At 44.6% G+C, this 16,366-nt stretch overlaps 1 long non-coding RNA gene across 1 annotated transcript; it reads left to right on the top strand.

Moving 5' to 3' along the window:
- Positions 1–2,308: 2,308 nt before the first annotated feature.
- LOC123410609 lies at positions 2,309–3,675 on the top strand. Its single transcript, XR_006613061.1, has 3 exons — positions 2,309–2,809; positions 2,889–3,145; positions 3,285–3,675. It is a non-coding gene; the product is annotated as an uncharacterized LOC123410609 (long non-coding RNA).
- The last annotated feature ends 12,691 nt before the right edge of the window (positions 3,676–16,366 follow it).

Raw genomic sequence — 16,366 nt, 5'->3', positions numbered from 1 at the left:
ACGGCTCAACGGCCATCGGCTCCGCCTCTCAGTGTTTTATTAGTGATGGTGTTTTTGGACGCGATCTATTTTAATCTCGTGTGTGTGAAGCATTGATCTGGGTGATACGCCGATACGCGCTCCAGCAGCCCCCTGACGCCTCTGATCTGTATACACCCGCTTATGCTGGCGATCAATCAATCAATCATGTAGCGTGCATCACGTGCATCTGATTAGCAGAACGCATGTGTGCGGGTCAGCGTTGCGTTGCATTGCATTGCTCCGGCCACTCCTCCGTAATTAGGTGGCTGCCACGCATGATCATGTGAGTGTATTTGTGTATGACCAATCCGACGCGGAATCCGGGAGCGACGTATGTCTGTCCCAAGGGAATTAGGAATTAGGCAGACCGTGAGATCCGGTCCATCCGCAATGCCGCCAACCCAGCTAACATGCGGCCCTGTTTGGAACCATAATAGATTATGATAATCTAGATTATAAAGATAGATTATATAATCTGGTTATAAAAATAATTTAGGTGGACATGTTTGGAGGTCAGATTATACAAACTGTAATCCAGATTTTACATTGCATAATGACCTTTCTGCCCTCTGTTTTTTCAAAAAAAAGGAGGGTGTCGGTGGTAGAATGTAATTATCTCCAACTTTACAAGGGTAATGGGTCATTAGCAATCCATAATCTGATTTTAGCTGGTATAGAGTAGATTATAAGTTTTTAATAATCTATTCATTTAGTTTTTATAATCTACACTATAAGCTGTTCTGTTTGAAGACATAATAGATTATAAAAACTGAATTATATAATATGGGTGGTTCTAAACAAAGCCTTAGTAGAGTGAACTACTTGAGGAATTCCCCAGCAACCGCACTCGCCTGGAGCTGAACGGCGACGGAACGCGACATGATACGGTGACACCGGCAGCGACGGGAAGATAGGGCGATAGGTACGAAGTGACTGACTATAGTTTGTTGACGCACGCGAGGATAGCCTCGCTCGCATCACAGGCAGCGCTAGTACGAGATTGCTGGTGCCAGCCGTGCGAATTGATGCCAGCGGGGGCGGTGGATCGTGGATGCGTCCGGCCGTTAGGTAGGGGGCGCCGTATGCGCCGCTTGTGCTCGTGCCGAACTTGATAGCTCGCGTGGGGGTTGTCGGGTACAATTTCAGGGAAGAGCTCGGACTACTTTTCTCCTGCTACTGACATTGCCTTGTGATAGCTCGTGTCCATGTAGTACGTAGCACAGTACTACTAACCACAGCCTTGATTCAGCACGGAGCTCAGAACCAGGGAGTAGATGAGACGAAGAGGTCATGAATCGTCCACGTTCTGTCACCTTGCTCCAATGCCAGTGTGTTGTACGTTTTGCTGTCGCCCCGGGCGACGGTAACTTAGGCATCGGACTTGATAAATTCAACCCTTCACATCTATACTACTAATAGAAGATCAAACGAAAACTTCTCTAGGTTCACGTAACTATTACCCCCACAAAAACAAACATCAATCACCACCACACAATTAGACAACAAATTATAATCTAACCGCCTTCCACCACCACGCAACACCACCGTGTGCATTTACCAAATAAACTAAGGCTGACCGTGCTCCACCTCCTCGCTCAACCTGCTCGCCTCGTGCCCCCGTCGCCCCCGCTCAGGCCGCTAGCCCACGGCTTGCCTCGCGTCGCCGTCGCCGTCGCTCGACGCTTGCCTCGCGCAGCCGCCGCCGCCGCCCCCGCTCAGCCCGCTCGCCTCGCGCCGCCGCCGCCCCCGCTCAGCCCGCTTGCCCAACGCTTGCCTCGCGTGGCCGTCGCCGTCGCTCGACGCTTGCCTCGCCCCGCCAGCCCTCGCAACCCTCCCCCCCGGTTGCCCAGCCCCGCCGCCGTCCCAAGAGCCCCTCGCCGCCACACCGCCTGCTGCCTCTAACGCCCGTGCCCACCGACGGGGGCGGGCGAGCGGGGGTGATCCCGCTAATCCAGTGGCGTCGGCTCCGGCGCGTTCGGGCATGTCTACCTTGGTTTCCTCGGCTCCACCAGGTTTCCCCAAATGGTGCTGCGGAGGGGGCGTCGGCGGGCATGTCTACCGTGGTAGCAGGTCAGCTGTCCCCATGGCGGCACCAAGCACCGACGGGCAGATCCGTGCGGCGGAGGGGGCGCCCGCGACAAAGGCAGATGATGGACCGCGGCGGAGGGTTCCGAGCAATCCATCGGTTAGTTGACCAATAAACTCCCGGCTGGACAAGAAGGTAGTCACTTTGCCATGCGTTATTTGTGATACTTAGTATATTTGATAGCAATTGTGGAACAGTAGGTGGAGGTGGGCAAGCACAAAACGCATTTCCTTCATGTGTTTGCTACATGATAATTCAGTTAACGAAAATCTGCAAAATAGAGAATTCTGAGTGCAAATGATTTCCTGATGTCTAAGGCTAAAATGGTTGATGTGTAGAATCTTGCATTTGTAATTTAAGTGTGGGTAGACATAAAAAATATACTGCAGGAAGCTGCTGACACGTGACATGATTTAGTTATTCTGCGGATCTATAAAAATTGCCGGTCCTGGCAGCAGCAGGCTTGGTGTGCTGAGTTAGGATTGACAGATGAGGAGGTCGACAGATGAGGAGATCAATAGGTCAACCTGGACACCGGAGTGATGCTCACAGTAAAGTAGTTCTTTGATCTACTCTCTTCGGTTTGAGAAGAGGTACCTTGGGACTGTGCGTGAGGAAGACACACTGAATATCCTGCTGGAGTTTGTTCCTGGTGGGTCTATCCAATCGCTTCTTGGAGAACTCAGTTCATTCCTAGAGGCAGTAAGTAACCATCAATCCGTGTTGTTTACTGTAATTTGACTCACAGAAGAGAAATTGATTCGTTGCATGTTTTGATCAGGTGATTAGGAAGTATATCAGTCATATTTTGCAAAGGTTGGAATATCTGCATAACAATGCAATGATACATAGACATTAAGGTAAAAACTCTGAAGCCTCAACATATACTAGAATCTTTGTATCACTGATTGTTTGGTTGTGCTAATCATCTTCATGATCATGGGATTGTTTTTAATTCGGCGTGCAAACATTCTTGTTGATAGCAAAGGCTGCATTAAGCTTGCCGATTTTGGGGCATCTAAGCAAGTTGCCAAGTTGGTAAGATTGATGTTCAATATGCTGTTAAGGTCGACTATCATCTAGAGGATTTGCATGACCAGTTTCTTTCTACCAAACTTGGAAGAAATAAAGCCTTCATGTGCTTTTCAAGTGATTAAAACAATAATTTATAATCTAGGGGACTAGGGGATGGGGCTGCTCGAGCTCATCTCCAAGAGCCCCTCACCGACGCGCCGCCTCTTGCCGGAGATGCCCGTGCGTGTCAATGGGAGCGGACGTGCAGGAGAGATCCCGCCGATCCGATGGCGCAAGGGCGAGATGATCGGCTCCGGTACGTTGTCTACCTCGGGATAAATTTGGACACCGGCGAGCTCCTCGCAGTAAAGTAGATGCTGGGATTTTGCGATTTGGTTTTCTGATTTGTACTGTCTGGAGACTTACATTCATTACACCATGTCTCTCCTTTGTTTGATTTTGGTTCTAGCTAGGGAGCAACAATAATAGGACTGTGTTCAACGTGCCTTATGGAATTGATAATGTTGAAAAGAGCAAGCTTGAGTCAACCATCATGGACGGTACAAAGTGATGCTCGCAGCGTTTGCTGGAGGACATAATTCTTGTGTCGACAGTGCCTCTGTATTTCTTCCTTTTCTGATACATTAGGTTTCTTGCTAAAATCTGTTTCACCGCAGGTACTAAATTTTAAGACCCTTTCTCTACAAATGTACATCTTGAATTTTTTGACAAACTTGGTGATCTCTATATGGCTCTTGCTTGGACATGTGTATATTACTAACCTATCCGCTCTTTCAGGTATGTCCTAAGCTTTACTAAAATATTCTCTTCCACAAATTAACCTGAACCCACATATTTGGGCACATTCAAGTTACGAAGTACAAAGAGAACTTTATTTGTCTTTGATATAGTATTTTGAGACTGATGGGAAACTATTACCAATAATGTGTGGACTCCCTAAGATCATTGACATTGTACGTCTTCTCAACCTTTACTATATCCATAGAGAGACCACGTATAAAAGAAATTCACAAGATCCGTCTTCTCCTATTGACAGTATCGAGTCTTGCAGAAATGAGCCTAAAGTAAGTACATCTTCACTCGGAGATGCTTTTTGGTGTCTACACTCCGGAACGTTGTGTTTCTCTCTCCATATGAACTTTAGTATCATTTTCTTAATATTATGTTCAATGCTGATATATGCGCAAGAATGAAAATATTTTCCTTGCCTTATGCTGGTAAATTTATTGTTTAGTATGTTTTCTCTTGAGATTAATCTGTGTTACGATAAACATATGTTGTAGACTGAAGGTTTGCTGACATAATAAGAGTTCTTGTGTCCTTTTTCAAGAAAATTCAAGATGTTTCATGTATCGACATTATGCTTTACATGGTTATGTGTGCTCTTCCACACGATTCACATCTATCATCATTCTTGGAGCAAGTAAATGTTGTTGGTGTTTGCTACATTTTTTTGTCAATCTTCATAAAAGGTAATACACATCTAGAACTGTTGGACCCAAGTCATTTAGTACTTATGTTTGGTGCGCATAAAACATTTGTCGTATTATATTTAGGGAAGCATTTGCCTTACATGTCGTGATACCTTACAAGCACTCTGTTAATCATTTTTTCGTGATCAATTTTACTATTATTTCCAACGATCTCCAGTTTATTTGACTACAGTGCTTTATTATTTTCGTGTGAAGTTCTCCAAATGCATTTTCGAATATAATGATTCCTTTTCCAAATATAGACTCTTTTTGCTAATAAACAGGCAAATCTGGATTCAAAGTTAAATAAAATTTATGGCCTTGTGTTGATAGATGGAATAACACACTGATGGATTGTGATTTTCAATTTTTCTTACGAAAACTGATAAAGTGAATATTCTGTTTGCAAGATGGTTGTCATATATTCTAATTATGACATAAGTGATGATACAACAATGCTCTTTGCCAAATTCCAATTCAGGCGAGCGTAGCTTAGCTTGGGGCGATCCTCGTGCAGTTATTGTCATCTTCATGCCCCATAAATTTATTCTATCATGCATGGAAGACAAAGACGCAACCGACATCAGCGACACGCATAGTGAGGTCATTGCGTGGCAGGATTTTGCTTTAAACTGCTTGGAGACACCAGTGTCAGTGTTTCCTGGCTTCATTGTCCTGTTTTTTGAGTGAAAATGTGAACCTATGTAGTTGATTTACAATATTTGATCGCCATGCAATATTTTTTGACATGGTTATTTGTACATAGTAACAACTTGATTATAGTATAAGCAGCGTTTGTACGTGCATTTGCACAGGTGCATGTGATTATTCAGGTCAGATTGACCATGTGCTCTGTTTGCCACCAAAGTTAGGTGCCCCTCCTCATTTTCAGATTATGATTTGAAGTCTTGTTTGAATAGTCCTATTTGTATTTGGGGGATTGTATATGTATACCATGTTAAAAGCAGATGTAACCTCATTTATTTTCATATTAATATTAAATTCCTCTTTAGTATATCAAACCGATCTTTCTCTATGAGCCCGCAGTTTGTGATGTTGTAGTTTTTTTAGGCAAATACTCTAAAGAAAAACATTCTATGTTGAGCACCTTGCAAAGACAGATCTGTATTCGACATAGGGTTTGACATGTGTAAAAATCTGTGAAGTGCATTTTGCATACACCTAGCATTTGGTTTCCTTAATGCATTTATCGGTTTTTAAAAGGAATGTTAAGATTTTTATATTCAATTATAATTTATCTCCGAAATATCATACTAGAACACTTCTAGATAGGTTCCCATTTATGAAAAAATATTATAAATTATACTAGGACAAGGATTTTAAATTTCGGATACTTTAAGCATACTCATATTTATATTTAATGACGGATACGTGCGTTGCACGTGCATTATTACTAGTCAACTTCAAACAAGCGACTCATTTCGTTTGTTGTCGTCCGTTTGGATTCGTGCGGTCAAATATAACGGCCTAAAGTACGAATTCATTGTCAAAACGTGTCTGCTTCGCATCCGCGCGATCCATTTTCGATCTAAATTTTGGACTGAAATAAGTCGACACGAACGCGAAGCGGACGCGCGCGTCTCTTCTTAGTGTCCGCCCCATCCACACCCACTGATTGTTCAACTACCCACGGTCAACTTAATTAATGACAACCATCCTTCACGGGCCCACGCGGCAGCGACCGCGGTCGGCCTTTATTAATCCAAGCGTGCGATGGGGGTCGGCCTCATCTGCATGCAGACCCCGTCCCCATCTCGCCACCTCTCTGCTCCATCGCCGGCGACCAAACCCTAGCCAGCGGACATGGCCGGCTCCGCCCAAAACAAGGGCAAGCCCCCCGTCGTCTATCCCCACGCCCTGCGCCCGGAGGAGGTCGCCTACCTCGAGCATAGGAACCCATCGCCCCCTTCGTCGTCGCCGTCGCCGCCCATTTTTTCCGGCGACTCTGCCAGCCGCCGGTCACGACCGCGACCAAGAAGACGCCTCGCTGCTCCGGCCAGAGCCTCACCAGCACGCTCGCCGGACGCCGACCACTCCCTTCGCCGTTCGTCTCCTTCGTCGACGCCCGCAAGCTGTTCGACAGTTTGCCAAGGTACAAAATGGACTCCGTCGACGAGTTTTTTTTTCACAATTTCCTTTGTGACTCCGACGATTCGTCGTCCGATGACGAGGAGGAGATATTGACTGCCGTGTTGGTCCATCGCCACCTCAATAGCCAGCGGCCGTTGTTCCGTGGCTCCATTCCGGGCCACCGTCCGACGTTGAGTCGCAACCGAGAGAGCGGGCATCTCCTTCTTTGGAAGGACTACTTTGATACAACAAATCCGTTGTTCAAACATCAGAAATTCCGCCATCGTTTCCTTATGAGTAGGCATCTTTTCAATCGTATTAGAGAGGGGGTGGTCGGCTACGATGGCTATTTCAAGTAGAAAGAGGATGCCGTTGGAAGGATTGGTTTCTCCTCTTATCAGAAATGCATTGTCGCCATCTGAATGCTTGCATACGGAGTGCCTGGTGATCTCAATGACGAGTACATCCGTGTGAGCGAGTCTACATGCCTAGAGTCCCTCTATAAGTTCTGCAAGGCTGTTATTGCTGTGTTTGGCCCTGAGTACTTGAGAGAGCCGACTCCTGAAGATACAACTCGTTTGTTGGTGATGAATGCCAGCAGGGGCTTCCCAGGGATGCTTGGCAGCATAGACTGTATACACTGGGAGTGGAATAACTACCCTTATACTTGGCAAGGGCAATATAATGGCCATGTCAAGGCTTGCACTGTCATATTAGAGGCCGTGGCGTCTCAAGATCTATGGATCTGACACTCTTTCTTTGGCATGACCGGATCACACAATGATATCAACGTGCTTTAGCGCTCGCCGGTGTTTGCTAGGCTTGCCGAAGGCAACAACCCGCCTGTGAACTTTACTATCAACGGCCACAGTGATAAAGGATACTACCTGGGTGACGGTATCTATCCTCAGTGGACCACTATTGTCAAGACAATCGCTGATCCTGTCGGGGAGAAGAGGAAAAGTTTTGCCCAAGAGCAAGCGAGTGCTAGAAAGGATGTCGAGCGTGCCTTTGATGTTTTGCAATCTTGATGGGGCATCGTTCGGTATCGTGCTAATACGTGGAGCACGCAGAAACTGTGGGAGGTGATGACTGCTTGTGTGATCATGCACAATATGATCGTAGAAGATGAGCGTCCAGAACGTCTGTACGATGAAGGGTTTCAGTTTCAGGATGAGAATGTTGTGCATGAGCATGGCGGAGCGGCAACGTTTGAACAATTCATCCAATTTCATCATGACATGCGTGATTAGAAAACTCACGTGCAACTGCAAAATGATTTGGTTGAGCATATGTGGGCTCATGTTGGCAACCAATAGATGTATCTTCTTTATTGGACTTGTAAAACTATGTTATTTTATTCGGTTGAAACTATGCTATTTTATTTTACTATATGTTTGAATGCAAAAGCAATGCAAAAATGAGCTATTTGTTGAAATAGGGTGGCAGCCGGCCACGCCGGCACATATGGCTCGACGCATTGGGCACAGTGCCGACCCAAATCTAAAACAGGGCGAACGCTGGGCGGGCGGCCGACCCAAACAGACAAAAAGCAGAAAAAATCGTCGTTCGTTTGGGTCGGCCCGTTGAAGTTTCCCTAAGCACAACCTTGATTCAACACGGAGTTCAGAACCAGGGAGTAGATTAGACGAACACCCCATTTGGTTTAGCTTTTCTAGTTGGATTCCGCTCCTCGAAAGCCGAATCATAACCAAAGGGCAAAAGTACCGGCTCGATTCCATCATAGCGCGGCGGAAAATACACGTATGAGAGAAATCGGCCGCGGAGGTGCTTTCGTGGCTTCCGCTGCGTGGCTCTTCTAACATACCCCTGAAGTTCGACTGAAATTACCCATGTTTACCATCCAATCGATCCACACGACCCGACCCGATTCACCCTGCTCGACAGGACTCACTCTCATCACCTCTTCTCTGGCGATTAGGGTTCTCCATGCCACCACCATGTGCTGACAGTCGGTGTGGCTCCTCGTCCCGACCGGCGCGCCGTCGGCACCTCCGCCCCGCCCCCATCCGCTATCGTGATACCCATCCTCGCACCGCTCTTCGAGCCACCGGCCCTCCTCACACCGCCAACTGTTGGCCTTCAACCTCCTCGCGCTGTGGATCTCGCACCCCTTCTCGCACCGCTCCTCGCGTCGTTGGCCGTTGGCCTCCGACCTCCTCGCGTTGTGGATCTTGCCCCCCCCCCCCCCGTGCTCTTCTTCTCCCACACAGGTGAGCCCCGTGATCCCCGTCAAGCTCCGCCTCCCTTCTCCTCTTTACTGCTGGTCACGCCCTGCTGGTGGTGGTGGACTAGTGGTCAAGCTCTCACGCTAGTAGTATTGTTTGGCAGAAATATGTGCACTAAAAGTGTTTGGAAATTAGGTTATATGCTTGAAACCTTTGTTATGAATTAGATGGAAAAGGAAAAGGCAAATTGGAATGCACATCACATAACCGTTTTTTGTGAGTTATGCAAAGAAGAGATGGAGAAAGGTAATAGGCTAGAGGGATGTTCTATTACACAACCATAGCTAGGTTTTGAAGATTATACATTTTTTTGAATTTTTTCCAATTTATACTGCCCTATAGACCTACCGTGGAAAAAATAAGACTATAGCTTAATGGGGCATTGATAACTAAATTTATTTTGAAATCTTCTTTCATATCCATGTTTGGCACATGTATTTGGTCATGTATAACAAATTTGGGGTCATTTGGAGATGGTCCAAAAAATCACCTTCTCTACAAAAACTGGCTTAAGTGAGACCAAGCATAGCTATATTGTTGTGTTCAAAAAATAGCTATATAGTTGTTTATTTTGCTAGTTAGTGCTTAATATTACTGTTCTCTATATGTTCGAACTTTGTAAAAAAAATTGGCTGACCTACAGCAGCCGCTGGACCTGTAGTAGGCATATTTTTTCACCCAAATGAGTCAAATAGGCCCACTACAAACCCAACAGCAGGATCCAATGGGGCTGGTGATACGTCCCAAATGTATCTACAATTTCTGCTTGTTGCATGATCTTTTAGGTGACATTGTTATATGTTTTGCTACACTTTTATATCATTTTACACATATTTGGACTAACCCACTAACTTAGTGCACCCGGTGCCAGTTTCTATCTGCTAATATCTATTTTGTAGGGGCTTTTACCCAATTTTCCGAAGCCCGAAAAATTCCAAGAAAAATATATAAAAAATCAGCCTAACGGAAGCTTCCAGATCACTGAAGATGGGCCACAGGGGGGCCAGGGGCCTCCCAGGCGACCTGTGGGCGCGACCAAGCCCTAGGCCGCGGCAAGAGGATGTCTGGGTGGCCCCACCTCCTTTGGTGCCCTCCTTTCGCCTATATTTACTCCTCCGAGAGAAAACCCTTACATCAGATCCAGAATCGCGAATTTCTCCATCGTTCCGCTGCCGCAACGCTTCTGAGATCGGGAGCGTGAGGAGACCTCTTCTCGGCACCCTGTCAGAGGGAGGATTGACCTCCGAGAGCTTCTCCACCGCCATGAACACTTCCCGGACGTGCCGTGAGTAGTCCTCCTTGGACCATGAGTCCATGACTAGTAGCTATGTGATGTCTTCTCTACAATCTTGTGCTTCAATGGTTAGTCCTTGTGAGCTGCCATACATGATCAAGGCATCAATGTAATTCTCTTGCTATTGCTATGCTCGATTTGTTGGGATCCGATGGATTATGAGATTATGTTCAGATTGTTATGAGTTATATATTTGATTATCCTTTTATATTATGTTCCTTAGTGATTCGTGCATGTTCTCCATTGCTATTTATTGCTTTAGCCGAGTAGTAGATTGTAACTCCAAGAGGGAGCGTTATGCATGATTGTGGGTCCATGCCCCTCGATGTCTAGCTTGAGTGACAGAAACATGAGACTAGGGGATGTGTTGTTGCCACCAGGGAGAAAACAACGGTGCTTGTGACCACAGTTGCAAGGATTGTTTACCTTACACATAGTTCATTAATGTAGTTGTTCGTTGCTTTGAGTTTACACTTTCGGTGGGGCTCGCAACTTAATACCGGCGAGATGTTCTGGATAGATATCTCAAGGTGGATGATTAGTAAGTAGATGATGATGAATAAATGGTCTACTTGTCTTGGCGTACTGCCCATTACTATTGAGCCTCTAACTTTCAAGTAGCATAATTAGCATTGCGGTGCGTTTCTAATTCTGTCAATTGCCTATCTGTAATTTGTTTACCCAAGCATAGTTGTTTATCGTCTTTTGGGAGAGAGACATCACTAGTGAACATCATGTGACTCCGGTCCATATCACCATCATTGCTTACACCTCCATCATTTATCGTTTTCATTTACTTTTTCGTTGCAATCACTATTGCTATTCCCGATTGTGTTTTGATCCTTTGCAAACTACAAGGCTGGAGAGATTGACAACCTCTTTGTACTCATTGGGAGCAAAGTTATTTGTTGTGTGTGCAGGTCCAAGTCTTCTTCTAGAGCCACGGTGGGAGACACCTACTTGTTGAGCCTAGTAGTCCTCATAGTCGATAAACCTTACAGTCTCTGTGTGAGGGAAAACTTGCCGCTGACTACATCTCAACCTTCCACTTGGGGTAACCAACGAGGTGCGAGAAGTATATACATCATCTCGTCATCAAGCAAAGTTTTCTGGCCCCGTTGCCGGTGGCTCCATTCTTCAAGATAGGGGAGTTGCACGTTATCCTTTACCTTTGCTTTTTAGTCTTGTTAGTTTGCTTTCTAGTTTTTGCTTTAGAGTCTTATACCAAAACCCACAAAAATATTAGTTGCTTCGTTCTTGCTAGTTGCCGCTGCTATGGGTTCCATTGAGAACACCAAGTTGTGTGACTTCACTAGTCACAACAACAATGACTTTATCTACACTCCTATTGTTGCTCCCGCCACTGGAGCCACGTCCTATGAGATTAAACCTACTTTACTAAACCTTGTTATGAAAGATCAATTTTCCGGTGCTGGAGATGATGTTGCTTTGCACTTGAACAATTTTGTTGAGCTCTGTGATATGCAAAAGTATAAAGAAGTAGATGGTGATATTGTTAAACTTAAGCTTTTTTCCTTTCTCCTTGAGAGGAGGAGCTAAAGTGTGGCTTCAATGCTTGCCTAGGAATGGCATAGATTCTTGGCATAAGTGCAAAGATGCTTTTATTGGGAAGTTGTTAGGGAACGTTGCATGTGAAACAAAAAAAAATCCTACGCACAAGCAATACCTATCCATGGTGATGATGATCTATGAGAGGGGAGAGTGAATCTACATACCCTTGTAGATCGCTAAGCAGAAGCGTATATAACACGGTTGATGTAGTGGAATATCTTTGCGATCCAAATCGTAGCCTGTCCCGCGATCTCATCACGATCCATCTCGCAATCCCATCACGATCCATCCCGATCTAGTGTAGAACGGGCGACACCTCCGCGTTCAGCACACGTACAGCTCGATGACGCTCCCCGCCTTCTTGATCCAGCAAGAGGGGCGAAGAGGTAGATGATTTCTCTAGTACGGCGGGATGGTGGTGGTGGAGCTATTCCAGCAGGGCTTCGCATAAGCACCGCTAAAACTAGACTAGAGGAGAAATAAATCTAGAGAGAGAGGGCAGCACGTGGCTGTTTTTTGTGTCTCAAAAACCCTCAATACCTCTAGTATATATAGGAGGGAGGGAGGGGAGGAGGCAGCCTCGAACCCTCAAGGTTCGGCCAAAATTGGAGGTGGAAGAGTCCTACTCCAATCCTACTAGGAGTAGGATTCCTCCTTTCCACTTGGAAACCCTTTCCACTTTTTCCACCTTTGCGTTTTTTGCCTCTCAAACCTCATGGGCCTTAGTGGGATATTATGTCAGCCCACTAGGGGCTGGTTTGTATCCTCCCACAGCCCATAAGGCCCCTTGGGGTGTGACACCCCTCCCGACGGTCCACGGTACCCTTCCTGCACTCCCGGTACACTACCGATGAGCCTGAAACTTTTCTAGTGACCAAAACATGACTTCATATATATCAATACTTACCTCCGGACCATTCCAGAGCTCCTCATGACATCCGGGATATCATCCGAGACTTCGAACAACTTTCGATTACCAACACCTATAGCTCAACTATACTGAAACGTCACCGAACCTTAAGTGTGCAGACCCTGCGGGTTCGAGAACTATGCAGACATGACCGAGACACCTCTATGGTCAATAAGCAATAGCGGGACCTGGATGCCCATATTGGCTCCTACATATTCTACGAAGATCTTTATCGGTTGAACCTCTATGTCAAGGATTCAGTTAATCCCGTATGATGTTCCCTTTGTCCTTCGATATGTTACTTGCCCGAGATTCGAGCATCGGTATCTCTATACCTAGTTCAATCTCGTTATCGACGAGTCTCTTTACTCGTTCCGTAATACAAGATCATGTGACTAACTTCTTAGTCACATTGCTTTCCAGGCTTATTATGATGTTGTATTACCGAGTGGGCCCCGAGATACCTCTGCGTCACACGGAGTGACAAACCCCAGTCTTGATCCATGCCAACCCAACATACACCTTTGGAGATACCTGTAGAGCACCTTTATAGTCACCCAGTTACGTTGCGACATTTGATACACACAAGGTATTCCTCCGGTGTCCGGGAGTTGCATGATCTCATGGTCATAGGAATAGATACATTGACATGCAGAAAACAGTAGCAATAAACTGACACGATCATATGCTACGTTTATAGTTTGGGTCTTGTCCATCACATCATTCTTCTAATGATGCGATCCCGTTATCAAGTGACAACAATTGTCTATGGGAGGAAACCTTGACCATCTTTGATCAACGAGCTAGTCAACTAGAGGCTCACTAGGGACAGTGTGTTGTCTATGTATCCACACATGTATTAGAGTTTCCAATCAAAAAAAATTCTAGCACGGATAATAAACGATTATCATGAATAAAGAAATATAATAATAACCAATTTATTATTGCCTCTAGGGCATATTTCCAACAGTCTCCCACTTGCACTAGAGTCAATAATCTAGTTCACATCACTATGCGATTGCAATGAATCTAACACCCATACAGTTATGGGGTTCGATCATGTCTTGCTTGTGAGGGAGGTTTTTAGTCAACGGGTGTGAACCTTTTAGATCCGTGTGTGCTTTACAAATCTCTATGTCATCCTATAGATGCTGCTATCACGCGCCATTTGGAACTATTCCAAATGACTGCTCCACTATACGAATGTGGTTTACTACTCATAGTTATTCGGATTAGTGTTAAAGCTTGCAACGACGTAACTCTTTACGACGAACTCTTTAATCACCTCCATAATCGAGAAACATTCCTTAGTCCACTAGTTACTAAGGATAACTTTAACCGATGTTCAACGATTCAACCTTGGATCACTCTTTGTACCCCTTGACAGACTCATGACAAGGCACACATCAGGTGCGTTACACAGCATGGCATACTATAGAGCCTACGACTAATTCATAGGGGACGACCTTCGTCCTTTCTCTTTCTTCTGTCGTGGTCAGGCTTTTTGAGTCTTACTCAAAATCACACCTTACAATACAGTCAAAAACTCCTTCTTTAACTGATCCATTTTGAACTCCTTCAAAAAATCTTGTCAAGGTATGTATTCATTGAAATTTTATGAAGCGTCTTGATCTATCTCCATAGATCTCGGTGCTCAATGTTCAAGTAGCTCAATCCAGGTTTTCCTTTGAAAAACTCCTTTCAAACAACCCGTTTTGCTTTGCAGAAATTCTACATTATTCCCGATCAACAATATGTCAACCACATATACTAATCAGAAATTCTAGAGTGCTTCCACTAACTTATTTGGAAATACAAGTTTCTCATAAACTTTTATAAACCAAAAACTTTGATCACTCATCAAAGTACTTATTCCAACTCCGAGATGCTTGCTCTAGTCCATAGAAGGATCGCTGGAGATTGCATACTTGTTAGCATCCTTAGGATCGACAAAACCTTCTGGTTGTATCACATACAACCTTTCCTCAAGGAAACAGTCAAGGAAACAATGTTTTGACATCCTATCTGCAAGATTTCATAAATAATGCAGCAACTGCTAACATAATTCAAACAGACTTTTAGCATTGCTACGAGTGAGAAAGTCTCATCATAGTCAACTCTTTGAACTTGTCGGAAACATCTTTGAGACAAGTCGAGCTTTCTTAATGGTGACTTTTCACCATCATCATATGTCTTCCTTTCAAAGATCCATCAGTACTTAACAGTCTTACGACCATCAAGTAGTCCTTCCAAAGTCCACACTTTGTCTTCATACATGTATCCTCTCTCAGATTTCATGGCCTCCAGCCAGTTGTCGGAATCCGGGCCCACCATCGCTTCTCCATATCTCGTAGGTTCATTGTTGTTCAACAACATGACCTTCAAGACAGGGTTACCGTACCACTCTGGAGCAGTACGTGACCTTGTCGACCTACGAGGTTTGTAGTAACTTGATCCGAAGTTACATGATCACTATCATCAGCTTCCACTTCAATTGGTGTAGGCGCCACAGGAACAAGTTCGTGCACCTTGCTACATGCTGGTTGAAGTGACGGTTCAATAATCTCATCAAGTTTCCACTATCCTCCCACTCAATTCTTTCGAGAGAAACTCTTCCTCGAGAAAGGACCCGTTTTTAGAAACAAACACTTTGCTTTCGGATCTGAGATAGGAGATGTACCCAACTATTTTGGGTATCCTATGAAGATGCATTTATCCGCTTTGGGTTCGAGCTTATCAGACTGAAACTTTTTCACATAAGCGTCGTAGCCCCAAACTTTTAAGAAACGACAGCTTAGGTTTCTCCAAACCATAGTTCATATGTTGTCATCTCAATGGAATTACGTGGTGCCCTATTTAAAGTGAATGTGGTTGTCTCTAATGCCTAACCCAAAACGATAGTGGTATTTTGAGAAGAGACATCATAGTATGTGCTATATCCAATAGGGCGCGATTATGACGTTCGGACACACCATCACACTATGGTGCTCCAGGTGGCATGAGTTGCGAAACAATTCCATATTGTCTTAACTGTGTACCAAACTCGCAACTCAGATATTCATCTCTATGATCATATCATAGACATTTTATCCTGTTGTCGCAACGATCTTCACTCTGAAATAGCTTGAACTTTTCAATATTTCACACTTGTGATTCATCAAGCAAATACTCCTGTATCTACTCAAATCATCAGTAAAGTAAGAACATAACGATATCCATTGCGTGCCTCAACACTCATTGGACTGCATACATCAAAATGTATTACTTCCAACAAGTTACTTTCCTGTTCCATCTCACTGGAAAAACGAGGCCTTCAGTCATCTTACTCATGTGGTATGATTGCATGCCTCAAGTGATTCAAAATCAAGTGAGTCCAAACGATCCATCTATATAATAGGCATGGTTTGCATGTCTCAAACATTTCAAAAATGAGTGAGTACAAAGATCCATCAGCATGGAGCTCCTTCATGCGTTTTAGACCAATATGACTCAAGCGGCAGTGCCACAAGTAAGTGGTACTATCATTACTACTTTGTATCTTTTGGTATCAATATTATGAATATGTGTATCACTACGATCGAGATTCAATAAACCATTGAAGGTATTTATTCAAGCAAATAGAATAACCATTATTCT

This window comes from Hordeum vulgare, chromosome 1H, assembly GCF_904849725.1.
Source record: "Hordeum vulgare subsp. vulgare chromosome 1H, MorexV3_pseudomolecules_assembly, whole genome shotgun sequence".
Lineage (NCBI taxonomy): Eukaryota > Viridiplantae > Streptophyta > Magnoliopsida > Poales > Poaceae > Hordeum > Hordeum vulgare.
The sequence above is the reverse complement of the archived record's forward strand: the minus strand, read 5'-3'. Positions and strand labels throughout refer to the sequence as shown.